The following is a 13,711-nucleotide window of genomic DNA, read 5'->3' on the forward strand; positions in this document are numbered from 1 at the left end:
GGGCTCGATCCCCTAACGCCGGGATCACGCCCTGAGCTGGAGGCAGACGCTTAACCGCTGTGCCACCCAGGTGCCCCTAGAATTTTCTTCCTTTTTAAGGCTGAATAATACTCCGTCGTATGTATGTACCACATCTGATTATCCGTTCATTGGCGGATTGCTTGGCGGAAGCAACTTGGGTTGCTTCCATGTTTTGGCTCTTGTGAATCGTGCTGCTGTGAACATGGGCGTACACATACCTCTTTGAGACCTTCAATTCTTTTGGGTGTATACCCAGAGGTGAACTTGCTGGATCATATAGAAATTCTATTTTTAATTTTTTAGGAATCTCTATCCTCTTTTCCAAAGAGGCTGTACCATTTTACATTCCTGTTCTTCACACACCAAGCTTGTTTACCCATGGGGCCTTCACTCGTTCCTCTGCTTGAAATGCTCTGCAGCCAAGACTTTGCAAGACTGACCCTTTCTCACCATTGGATTTCAGCTCAGCACCTCTTCAGAGAGGCCTTGGGGACACAAAGGCATTCTCTCTCCCATTATCCTTTTTTCGTTATAGCCTTCCTTACAAACTGGCAGTTAAATACAGTCTGTTTCTCCATTAGGGCAGGGATCTTGTCTGTCGCCGTCGCCACTGTGCCCCAGCGCCTCGAAGAGTACCTGGCACTAGGGTGGCGCTCAGTAAAGGCTAAGAAATCCACCCAAGGGATCATGCATTCGCTTTCTCCAGGCTGAGCCAACTCTAACCACTAGAGAAGGGTGAGGGCGGTGGCCCCGGGCGTGGGGGGCGTGACAGCTCACCCGGAGGCCCCGCCCCTAGCCCCGCCCTTGTCCTTGTTCTCATCCGCGGGTCTCCATAAAGTTTATTTGGCTGCGCGCCGCGCGAGGGCTTCTGGGAGGACCGGCCTCGACCAATCAGGAAGCGCGGGCGAGCGGCGCGAGAAGCGGCGGCCGCGTTCTCCAGCCGGGACCGGAGCGGCTGAGAAGGTTGCAGTGTCAGGTAAGGGTTCCTCTGTCCATGTCCTTCCCACTTGGGGGCTTGTCCTTGAACCCGGGGCTCGGAGGCAGGGCGGAGCCTGGTCCCCACGCTCGAAGCCACGCTGCTCTCACTTCCCGTTCGCCTCATGGCAGCCGAGCACGCCTGACGCTGGCGACTCAGCGCCCTGTCGAACCGTCCCCCATTACAGCGTCGGGCAGCGCCCTGGGAGTGCCTTTTATCTGCCCTCTTTCTGAACATGGAGGTTGGCCCCATGACTCCCCCCTTCCTCCGACTACGGCACTCTGCCGCGGCGGGCCAAGCCCCCACCCCCACTCTGTGTCCTGTGAGCCCACCCTGGGCTGGATCGCCGCCCCTCCCCGCCACAGCTCTCCGCCTGCTTGCTCGTCTCCTGCGGACGTACCCTGCCCTCCGAGGGCGGGGGTCTTTCGGGCGAGGGTGACGACCCTCTTAGCCTCTCCCAACCCTTGGCCTGTCTCCTGTACCGGCATTAGGGGAATGTTGCTCCCCATCTGGGGACATGCTGGAGATTAGAACCTGGAGGTGGCCTGCACTTTCTTGGGTCTCACAACACCCCATCCTCTGCAGGGGCAATGCCTGTGTTTACGGGGTCTCTTTAAAAAATCACGGGGCGGACCCCAGGGATTTTCGGTCAAAGTTTGGACCACCCATTCACAGAGCCGTGGGTACCGGTTTGCCCCAGTAACTTTTTTGTTTCGGCCGAGATGCCTTTCAGCATGAGCAAGGGTCACCTTTTGAAATCTGCCTGCGGAACGTGAGAGGGTGTTCTTGGACATCGTAGCTTTTCTTTCTTTCATCTGTTCTTTGTGCATTTCTGTTTGGGACGTTTTGATTTTTCCTTCATGATGAATTGTTATTCAGGGCTCATAGTTTTAAATACGTATATGTTAGGCACAGATCCTCTATTTGTATCTCCAGCGGGGGGGGGGGGGGGGGCTCTCCCTAGATCTATACCCAGCTGCCTCTTTTCTTTCTCAACCTAGATGGTTGATAGGGAACTCAGACTGAACATGTCATGATAGGCCTAGCAAGCTTCCGTCATCTCCCCTCCCAAATTGCTCTTCTTGCTGTTTTTTCTGAGTAACATAAAAGGCTCTAGCCAATAACCTTTGAGTCACCTTTGACTGCTCTTTCTTTCTCACTCCACATCCAGTGCTTGCCACCCTGGGCCAAGTCACCACCACCTCTCACCTGGATTATGGAAATAGTCTCTCATCTGGTCTCTCTGCTTTTGCCCTTGCATTCATGCCCTGTTTTCAGCACGGTAGCTAGAAGGATCCTTTGGAAACACAGGTCAGATCATATCACTCCTTTACGTAAAAACCCTACAGTGGATTTCCATCTTATTTAAAGACAAATGCCTTATAGTGAGCCGTAAGACTTTACATCATCTGACCTACTGTGACTTTCCCACTCTCATTTTCTGCTGCCCTTCTCTTCCACGTGTCAGACATGCTTTGGCCTCAGGGCTTTTGTGCTTGCAGGTCAATAGTCATGTGATTTGCTTCCTCACTTTTTTTCAAGTTTTTACTCAGGGGTCACTTAGTGAGGCTTTCCCCAGGTCCTGTTTTCCTTTACTGCTTTAGTTGTTCTTCTTAGCAATTATATTTTAGTTATTTACCTTGTGTATTGTTTGTCATTTCCTTCCAGAACGTGAAGTGGGGAGGATTTTTCTCTGTTTTGTTCCTTGGTAGATCTTCAGCACTTAGATCTGGCACACAGTAGGTGCTCAATAAATATGAAATAAAGGAATGCTCCTGGCACTGTTCTAGGCCTGGGAATACAGTGGTGCATGAAACAGGCCTGCCCTCATTGAAGTGACGTTCTTGTGGAGAATGCCACCAACAGTAAACACACAGATACAGAGTGTAGTGTCAGCGCTGTTTTTTAAAGGAAAACAAGGATATCTGAAGAGAGACCTGATTGAAATGAGAGAGCAGGTTATGGGAATGTCTTGTGGGAGAGCATTCCTGGAACGGGAAGAGCAAGTGCAAAGACCCTAAGGTAGGAACAGTTGGAGAAGTGGTGAGTTTGTGTGTCTGAATCTGCTGCTTTTTTTTTTTTGAATCTGCTTCTTGATGGACTGAAGTAGAAAATAAGGTAGAGGGAAATACAGATGTTCCAAGGAGAGAGCCCAAGGTGTATTCAGGGAACAAGCCACTTTAATTCATGAGACATTTATTTGGTACCTGTTTAATGCCAATTTGGCTGCTGAGGATTCAGAGCTGAGCAGTCTGCCCTACAGGAATTTGCCATATGGAGAAGTAGACCGACATGGGAAGAAAAAATTACAACTATTCCACCAGAGAACAACAGTAGTAGAAGGTTCAGAATAACTGGGAAGGGTTTGGGGTGGGGAGGACTGCCCTTGCTGACTCTGCAGGTTATTTAGGAGTTCCCCATGTGACAATGTAGGTTTGGGGTGGGTGATAGCAGAGTGTGCAGCTACATATGCAGGAGTATGTAGGGAGGAAAGAGCGTGAAGCACCCCCAGGAGAAGAGACTTACTAGGGTATCTTTGGGGAAGGGTAGTGAGAGATGTGGATGGTAAGGGTGACAGTGTCAAAAGGAGCACTTCCTCCTGGAGGGGACAGAAGGTGTCCCTGGTGGGATTAAGGCAGGAGAACATTTCGGAAAGAACTCTTGCCAAGGGGAAGATGAGTTAGAGGAACACAAAGGCTTAGACTATTGAGGCAGTTGGGAGAAAAGCATGAGGGTCAGAGTGGGGGCAAGAGAGATGAGGCTTCCCTTTTGCAGAAGGTATGAGAGGTAGACATGGAGATTAGCTGGATGTTCAGGAGTGGAGGAAAAGGACCCTGAAGTGACTCCCAGGTGGTCTCTGGCTGACTTGTTGGCTGCTAGTAATTTTACTGAGAGACTGGGAACCCAGGAGGAGGAAGTGGTGGTGTTGGTGGCTAAGAGGAGAGAGAAATGTTGAGCTTGGTTTGGGATGCATGTAGTTTGAGGCACCCATGGGTCACGCAAGTGCAATTGTCTGGGGGGCAGTTGGAGATGCTAGCTCAGGTGAGAGAGCTGGCCTGAACCCAGAAGTTTCTACCAAACCTTAGTTTTGATAAATTCAAAAAAAATAAGTTCTCATTTGGGCCCAGATAGTACTCAGAAGTCTTTGGGTGGCCTTTCTGAGGGGTCCTGTGAGCCTCCTGACAGTGTATCTTTAAGAGTGTGTGTGTGTAGTTCTTTTGTGTGTACATGAACATTGGAATCACAGAGGTCCGTGGCCACCCAAAAGATTAATAACCACTGGTAGGGTTCTAGTTGAAGCCATGGCCAGTGGGTAGCTCTTTTCCAGAGAAATATGCGGCGTGAGAAGAGGGGGTCCAAGGATAGAAGCTTGGCATTTAAGGGTTGGGTAGATGTAGAAGCCACAGCAGAAGAGGCTTGAGAGAGGGAAATGCTGGAAAAGCAGGAGGAGAACCAGGAAACGGTGTTGTCTTCAAGTCAGGGGAGGAGAGTGTTTCAGGCGAATGGTCAGGGTATCAGAGGCTGTGAGAGAGGAAGGGTTGAAAGTCCACTGGACTTAGCAGTTAGATCATTGGTGGCTGAAGAAGAATTCAGGAAGGGGGGGGAGCAGAAATTAGGTTGTAGTGGGTGATGAATGGATGAGGTATGACAAAGGATGGCTCGCTCTCTGTAAAGAGAGCTGGAGCTAGAGGAGCATGTGGGTTGAGGATTTTTTTTTTAACATTTATTTATTTATTTATTTATTTATTTATTTATTTATTTATAAAGATTTTCCTATTTGGGAGAGAGCGATAGCGAGAGAGAGCAGAGTGGGGGGTGGGGAGAGGGAGAAGGCGGCTCCCCGCTGAGCGGGGAGCCCAATGTGGGGGCTGGATCCCAGGACCCCGGGAACATGACCTGAGCCAAAGGCAGACACTTAACCGACTGAGCCACCCAGTCGCTCCGGATTTTTTTAAAATAAGCTTTTAATTTTAGAATAGTTTTAGATTTACAGAAAATATGCAAGATAAGTACAGAGTACTCTACGCCCCTCACCCAGTTTCCCCTATTGATGAGGAATTATTTTAGGAAAGAAGAGACCTGAACTCTAGGAGAAGGAGCCAAAGACAGTGAAAATAAGGACAACCATCATTTCCTGAGCTGTGGCTGTGTGTGAGTCTCTGCCATGGGCTTTGCTTGTATAATCTAGTGTTATCATCATAGTAGCCCTCTGATGTCTAAATTTGCTCCCTTCCCTGTCTTCCTCATTTCAGTAAGTGGCACTTTCATGCTCCCAAGTTACTTGGGCCTAAAACCTTGGCATTGTGTTTGACTTCTTTGCGCTCACACTCTGCATAGTGATTTATATCTACATGGAATCAATTCTTAAAATGTATACATGAGTCAGACCCACTATTTGTCTCTTCCACCACTGTCATCCTGGTCCACACCACTCTCATGTATCACATCTGGGTGATAGAGCAGACTCCTGACTGGTCTCCCTGTTTTTACTTTGTGCCCTTCCTCCCCCCAGTCTATTCTCCATGCAGAAGTGGGAATGGGCCTTTAAAAAGGCTTAAGCCTTCGGTAGTTCCCATCACACGTAGACTACAATGCAACGTTCTTATTACCTTGTGCTGTGAAGTCAATACCTTCCAGCCCCTGCCCTAACCCCTTCTCCCCCTACTCTACCCTGTAATTGTGTGCTTCAGCCATGTGGCCTCTGCTCTTCTTCACATACGCTGAAGATGTTTCTGCCTTGAAGCTTTTGCGTTCACTGTTTCCTTTGCAAGAACATTCTTCTCTTCAGGTAATTGGTGTAGCTCACTCCCTTACATGATTTAGGGCTTGTTCAGTGGCTTCCTTTTTGTTTTTATTTAAAAAAAATTTTTTTAAAGACTGTATTAATTTATTAGAGAGAGAGAGAGAGCGCGCGCGCATTCACAAGCAGGGGGAGCGGCAGAGGGAGAGGGAGGAGTGGGCTCCCCACTGAGCAGAGAGCCTGACATGGGGCTCAGTGCCAGGATACTGGGATCGTGACCTGAGCCAAAGGCAGACTGAGCCACCCAGGCGCCCCAACGGTTTCCTTGTTAAAGAAGCTTCATAGAACACCCCAGCTAAAGCAGTCCCACTGTCCACTCTACCACATCTACCTTTTTATCTCCTTTGTAGCACTAATCTATCCCTGGCATCATGTGTCTCTTTTTTTTTAATTGTCTCTCTCCTGACATAAAAGTTCTTTGAGTCTGGGAATCTTACCTGTTTTTTCCACAGCTCCATCCCTAGTGCCTTGAACAGCACATGGGAGATGCTTAATAAATATTTGTTACAGGAAGGTAGGAGGAAGGGGTTCTAACTTTGGTGGTCCTTACAATGTCAGCACAGGAATTTTAAAAATAAGGAGTTATGATGGTGCAGGAGGGCTGGGTCCAAAGACCCAGAGGATGTCCTGCAGGATCAGCCAAGAGTGTTCTTGTCTTTGCGTGGGATAGAAATCAAATGTGAGCCGAGAGGAAGTGAGAGCAGGGTTTATTAAAGACAGAGAGTGTGGATACAGACAGTCTGGGAAACTCAGGAAAGAAGAGTGAGTCTTGTTTTTGCTTGGGCCTTGGGTTTTTATTGAGGATTGAGATCTGTAGTAAGTGTCTTTTTAGGCATCCGAGAACTGTTTAAAATGGATGAGTGTTTAGGTGTCCTCCACAAGTCACTTATGCCCTGGAGCCAGGGGTCTCGGTGAGGCAGTGGTCTGGAAAACGTACCTGACGCCCCTTCTTGGTCACTCTTTAGATGTTATCTGCTGTGCTGGAAGACTCCAGAGAAATCATCAACTCCTTGACCTGTACAAGGGGGACATACATTATCTGTACTTTCAAGGTGGAGGTGCAGGTCCTAGCAAGCATAAAAGCCGCAAAAAAAGCAGTCTTTCATAGGGTCCCTTCGGTTTCCCTATCTCAGTTAGCCATTCTTGGCAAAGTTTGCAGAAATTTATTCTGCCAGTCAGTGACTGCCGGGGATCTAGCTACTGTTTGAGGACACTGTTGGAGTTAAAAAAAAAAAAAAAAAAGCTACAATATGCTTTAAGCTTCAGGCTACTTGGGGGTCTAGATATTAACACAATAAAGTACAACAAACAAAGGAGAGAGATATCAGCAAAATGGCAAGGTCCTGATGCTTGTCCCCACATAAAAATAGCAGAATTACCAACAGACAACTACATATTGAGAAAAAAAAGAGCTCCAGAGTGAAATAAGGAGGCTGCAGAAATCCCATGGAGCACCAAAACTGAGGATTGGGCACATGGAAAACTGTAAGTAGATAAATGAATGGAGTAGAAAAGAATTTTGGTGAGGGGAGCTTTTGTGCAGTGGGTGTTGAGGAAAACCATCTGGTAGGCAGGACTTGAACTGGTGGTAAAAAATAATAGCCAAGGTTTACTGAGCGGTTGCTATGTGGCCTATGTAGGAGATGTAGCTCTTTTTCCATTTCACAGATGGACCCAGCAAGAGTAATTAACTTGTCCGCCATCACCCCACCAGAGAGTGAAGGAGTTGGCAGGAGCTCAGGGGTACATTTTTCCCAACTAGGGTAAAATGGCATGAGCAAGGGCATACAGCAAGGCATGTGTAAGGATGGTTGGGGCAGAGTAGATGGGGTAACTGTTACATAGGGTTTCATCGGAAGCATTGCCTCATCTGGATCCCTGTGAGTGGAAGGCTTGGAGGGCTTTTGAGCAGGAGCAACATAGAGAAAGTGCTGGAAAGGTTGAGGCAGCCACAGCAAGCAGAGTGATGTGGAGCGGGAGGAGCTTGAAGATATGTCCTAGTTTCTCTCAAGAACTTGGGTTTAAAGGGATGGAAGTCTGGCCTCCTGTGATAGTGAGGAAGGTGGAAGCAACAGTTAGGCTAACTTTATCGTGGTAATCATTTCCCAATATGTGCAGAAATATGTATGTTACGCTGTATAACTTAAACTTCCACCATGTTATGTATCAATTATATCTGAATAAAGCTGGGGGAAAAAAGCTAAGGTTAGAAGATGCTGCAAAAATACAAGTATCCCTTGCTATTTAAATCTGTTAGGTAATGAGAGTTTGGATAGCAAGTTTGGAGACAGAATGATGTCCCGTCAGCTGAATATAAAGTATTTGGTTTCCTGAGTTTGGATAACGAGGAATACCTACTCTTTCTCTCAAAAAATGTATCTGCATCTCATTGGTTTTTTGAGCCTGGAGAGTGGAGAATACCCATAAACAAACAGTCTGAGGTCATGCACAGATGTAAAAGAGAAGGGTGAGTTAGAACCCGAAAGAGAGAGAGAGAGAGGGAGGGAGAGAGAGAAGCCAGGGGACAGAGAGGAAGAGATGGCGGGGTGGGGAGGCGCGTCTGGATAACTGCATTTTGAGACGTGCCAGGTGTGACAGTTACGTGCTGGAGTGGAAACGCGTAGGCAGTGCCTGGAAGCTCTGGGTTGGAGTGGGAGTGTAGGGAGCAGAGTGGGAGTGTGGATTTGATAGTCTTTGCCATCAAAGATTTGGGGCCAGTGGTGAGACAAACACACTGAAGCAGAGGGTTTAGAGCAATTTAGAAATTAACAAGTTATTTAAAATTAGGGTCACATATAGCCATGGAAAAGAATTCAGACTGACGGGTATAAAATGAAAAATCCCAACTCTTCCCTTTGCTTTCTGGAGGCAATGCTAAGTTAAGTTTCTTGCTAATGTTAACGTTTCCTGCTTTTCTGTAAATGACCTGTGAACAGACCTTAAGTGTACAGCTCAGTGAATTTTTATGTATTTATTCACTCAGTGAGCACCAGTCATACTGAAGCATGGGACATTTCCAATACCCCGGCGTCTTAGAGTGAGCTGCCATAACAAAATACCATTGACTGGGTGGCTTCAGTAGCGGAAGTTTATTTTGCCACAGTTCTGGAGGCTGGAAATCTTGAGATCAGAGCCCCAGCGTGGTTGGGCCCTGATTTTTAGATGGCTGCTATCTCACTGTGTGCTCGCATGTTCTTTCCTGGGTGAATGCAATATAGAGGACTGGGTGGGAAGCAAGTCCTCTGGTGTCTCTTAGTGGGACACTAATCCCTTCATAAGGGCCCCGTCTTCATGAGCTCATCTAAACCTAATTACCTTCCAAAGGCCACTTCTCCAGATACCATCACATTGGGTCTTGGGGCTTTGATGTAGGAATTTTGGAGGGGCCCGTTACAGTCCATAGCGCCTGGAAAGTTCTTTTGTGCTCCTTTCCAATTGGTCGCTCTCACACTGTAATAACTACTGTTCTGGTTTCCAGCACCATAGATTTAGTTTTTCTGTTCTTAAAATCCGTATAAATGGAATCATGCAGTATGTTTGTTTGTTTTTTTAAGTAAATCTGGCTGCTTTAGTTAACCACTGTGTCTGCAGAATTTATCCATATTCCATGTAGCTGTAGTTCAGTCTCTTCTGTTGCTGTGTGATATACCAGGGTGTGAATATACCACCATAAAAATCCCAAGTGAGAGAATTCTGTATATATAGTGGTTTTAAGATTATTTGGTGGTTTTGGAGGACTCAGACGTTTATTAGAATCTGATAAAAGCTGCAATGCTTTTCTTAAATTAAGAAAAACAGTATGCATATATTTCCAGGGGTTCCTAGTGCCTTTGATGTTGGTGTCATGCCCTCAGGACAAGAAGCCTTCCTTGGTTTACAGCAGGGCTTCTCAGCCTCAGCACTGTTGATATTTTGGGCTAGATAATTCTTTGTTTTGGAGACTGTGCTGTGCATTGAGGGATGTTTAGCCCCACCCTTGGCCTCTACCCTCTAGATTGTCAGTAGCCTGTGGCCTGTCTCCCTGAATTGTGACAACCAAAAATATCTCTAGATTTTGCCAGTGACCTTTGGGGAGGCAAAATTGCCCCCAGTTGAGAAACATTGGTTTAGAGAGAAGAGCCAGAGCCAAAGGCCTTTTAGAGGCTGACTTGGTGATCTTCCCCTGCTTATGCCAGTTGTAAGATGGGGCTGGTGTCATTCATAAGGTTCTATGTACAGATAATTTCCATCACCAGTAAAATGAGACTGCTCCTTCCAAGGATACATGAAGTGAGTTAAAGACTGACTTAAAATATTCTGCATTTGTAGATTCTTCATGAGGAGCAGGCTCTTAGAAATTACCTGAGCCAACCCCCTCATCTCAGTGGTGATGAAACTGGAATCCAGAGAGGGGAAAGGGCCTGGGAAGGTAGCCCCAGGGTCAGAGGCTGGTGTGGGGCAAAGCCAGGCCGCGGTGCACAGTTCTTCCATTCCAGGCCCAGCTTCTACTGTGCTGTTGGGTTGGACAGCCCACTGGACAGCTGAAGAGTTTATCAGAAAGTTTCCCACGTGGACACTTTATGTTTCTCTGTTATGCCAGGTTGCTCCTCTTTGCTCATTGGAGATGAAATACAAGTGGCATTTTGTGTATCAGGACAGCTGATACTGTGCGATCCTTAACTGCAAACACTGAGTCACCCAGGCCAGTACTAGTACTGAATCACCCAGGTCTTTAATTTCTCTTCTGTCTAGGATAATTTATTTTAGTTCTTTGTTTTCTCCAGAAGTCTACCTTCTGAATAATGATTAGATCCAAGTCTCTTTTACTTAGTCTCACAGGACTAGAAAGAATTATCCACAACAGATTTTTTCCCCCTCCTTTTCCTCCTTTTCCTAAAGGCAGCTGAAACAATAGTATCTGTTAAGATGTAATTTTCTCTTTGGTTGTTGTTATAAATGACAGCTGACAGATACGGCAAAAAGTGGAATGATAGTCATCGAACCGTAGTTTACATTTTCAAAAGAAGAGAGGAGAGCAGAATCAGTCTTAAACTTTTGATACCTCGAGTGAGGCTTTACTCATTAATCTTTGGTGTTGAATATTGAATACTTTTCTTGTGTTTTAATCCTATTAGGTCCAATTAATAAGGTTTGAGGGCAAGATTTCTACTCAAAATTCAGTGCTAAATTTCTTTTGAATCACACCTTCCCTGTGGAAATTTGGAGTTCTAATAAAAATCATGTTTGACAGTGGGTAATACACATTTAAAAATTGTAATTTCCAGAAGTTCTTACTGAATGATATGAAGTTGTGCTTAAATAAGTTATAATTTGGTATCAAATATTTATTAGAAGATTTTTGAAACAGAGATGTTTATAATTAACAAAATGTTGCCAAATTGACAACTTTGGAATAAAAGCTAAAAGAATGTTTTACAATGATATAAGTCGGTAGAGTTTATAAAATCCTTTCTGTGTATCATCAACGCCTTGAAGGCGATAGGGATTATCATCTCCTTTTTATAGATGAGGAAATTGGGAGGAGAGATTTGGATTTTATTCCAGGGATAAATTGACCACTTTCAGCTAGTAAGTGAACATTGTAGATTCAAACCAGGAGATTCAAAGTCCAGTCTTCTCCTGTGCTACCCATTCTGTCTAAAATATATATATGTGTGTGTGTGTGTGTGTGTGTGTGTGCGCGCGCGCGCGCGTGTATTTTACTTATCTTACTGTCACATTAAAACTTTTAAAAATAATTGTAAAAGGAATTACACTGTTGTATATTTTGAAGAAAGAGATAACTAGCACCAGTTATTTCCTCTGAAGTATATAAAAAATCCCCTCCCCCACGACATCCATAAAAATATAGCAGTGCTAAAAGTGCATTTTTTAGATTGCAGGATCTTTGCAGTTGAAAGAGATAATATTTGGGTGTGTGGTAAGATTAGAATTTCATAATGAGTACTTAAAAGTATTGCTTGAGTGTATTGAAATTCTGCAGGGAAAATAGTTGGTGTCATTTCCCCGTGCAGTCAGTGAACTGAGAGACATTCCTTTAACACTGAAGGAAAGACAGGTGTCCTTGCTATTTCTTTTCGTCTCTTTGTTACCCGGTTCATTTTCCTTGGATAACTGTCCTGTTTGGATTGTGGGTTATCGATAAGGAAGAGGAAAAATGCACATGGGTTTGATATGTTGCACTGCATTTGGAAAGGGCAGAGAGTTCCGTCTAGCATTCTGGGCATTAGGTCAAAAGAATGTTTCCTGGATAGATTTCATTTACAAAACGGATTTCTTCCCCCAAATATAGTCTCTAAATAAACAGTTTAAAGAGGGAAGGGAAATGATGATGGGCCTGTTGTGTTAATCTTTACAACAGTATTTTCAGTGCTCAGGTCTAGTGAGAGTAGCTGTGCCAGGGGCACATAGCTAGGGGCACATAGCTGGTAAGCGCTGAACCAGGATTTACTTACCAAGTCTAGCTCAGATACCGTAGGCAATGCAGGGGTTAGCAAACTATAACCTGTAGGCCTGAGAAGCTAACAAGGGTTTTTACATCTTTAAATCGTTGGGGAAAAAAAATCCAAAGAATATTTTGTGGCAAGTGAAAATTATATGAAATTCATATTTAACTGGCCATGATTAAAATTTTATTGGAGCACAGCCATGCTCATTTGTTTACATATTATCCAGTTTCAATCACAATTATGCAGTTGCAACAGAGAATGGGCCTGAAAGCCTAAAATAATTTGCTGTCCAGCCTTTTACAGGAAAAGCGTGCTGACCCTTGCCCTAGGATGCCAGTCTCAAAGACTAGAAACTGGAAAAGTGTTTGATAGACAGGTCTAGGATGGATGGCTATGAGGCTCTTTCTTACTTTGTTTTCTGTCGGCTTTGAGGCACTGAAGGTGCTAATTTTTGGAAGTATGTCCTGGAAGTCACGTGGGGTTCTGTCAAGAGAACTAGTGCATTACAGCCATTTCTGAGATGACCCAGTGGTCTTTAAAGCACTCGGTGGTTCCCCAGCTTGGGAGCCCACAAAGCCTTGGGAAAGTGGGAAGACGTACTCTACTTGTGGCTGGTGCTTTAGAAGAAAAGACACTAATGAACTAATAATTAATACCAGAAAACAGATGTGTAGACATTTTAATACAATAAGCATGAATACTGTAAGAAACTAAGACTCAGACCATCTGCAAAATCCTGAAGGGGCCACTCTGAGAATACTGATGTAAAATGGTCTAGAAGTGTTGAGCGCTTTGAATATTTAATTATCCATTTGCAAGGGAAAAATACTCTTGATGTGTTTCCTTCACTCTCACACTACTCTACTTTACCACTATAGAGCTTCACTTTTGACACCCGATGTGTGGGTTTTCCACACATCGGGCAATTCTGAGATTGTCTGCACACCAGCTGGCTGTTACAGTTTACCTCACTTCTGACACTGTGTACCTGGAGACAGCATCACATCCGACCGGCTAAGGGTTCAGTCCCACAAGACTGTGCACCCCTCCTCACCGCCTTTCAGAAGCCAGTCAGAAGGCCAGGTGGTCACCTGTGCTTCTGAGCTACTAGCTGTAGATGGGAGGTTCCCGCAAGGCTGTCTTCAAGTTCGATTAATTTGCTAGAGAGGTTCACAGAGCTCAGAGAAACATTTACTTATGTTTACCAGTTTATTATAAAGAATACAGATGAGCAGTCTGATGGATACAGAGGGCGGGGTCTGGAAGGACCCTGAGCGCAGGAGCTTCTGTCCCTATGGAACTGGAGTGTGCAACCCTTCCAGCATGTGGTCCCCAACCCAGAAGCTCATCAAATCTCATTGTTGAAGAGTTTTTGTAGAGCTTAATCTGTAGTCCTCTTTCCCTTCCCAGAGGTTGGTGGCTGGGGCTGAGAGCTCCAACCCTCTAAGATTGTTTGGTCTTTCT

General features: G+C 45.4%; 1 protein-coding gene across 2 annotated transcripts in view; it reads left to right on the top strand.

The window, feature by feature from the left end:
• The first annotated feature begins 887 nt into the window (after positions 1 to 887).
• NUP93 (nucleoporin 93) overlaps positions 888 to 13,711 on the top strand; it is a 103,753-nt gene continuing 90,929 nt past the window's right edge. The window contains exon 1 of one of the 2 annotated variants that reach the window (XM_026494801.4): positions 888 to 997. The gene's annotated coding sequence lies outside the window, so the exon portion shown is untranslated. The remainder of the gene's footprint in view (positions 998 to 13,711) is intronic. The other variant, XM_057314097.1, reaches the window with a different exon arrangement.

Source organism: Ursus arctos, unplaced genomic scaffold (genome assembly GCF_023065955.2).
Source record: "Ursus arctos isolate Adak ecotype North America unplaced genomic scaffold, UrsArc2.0 scaffold_19, whole genome shotgun sequence".
In the NCBI taxonomy this organism is placed as follows: Eukaryota; Metazoa; Chordata; class Mammalia; order Carnivora; family Ursidae; genus Ursus; species Ursus arctos.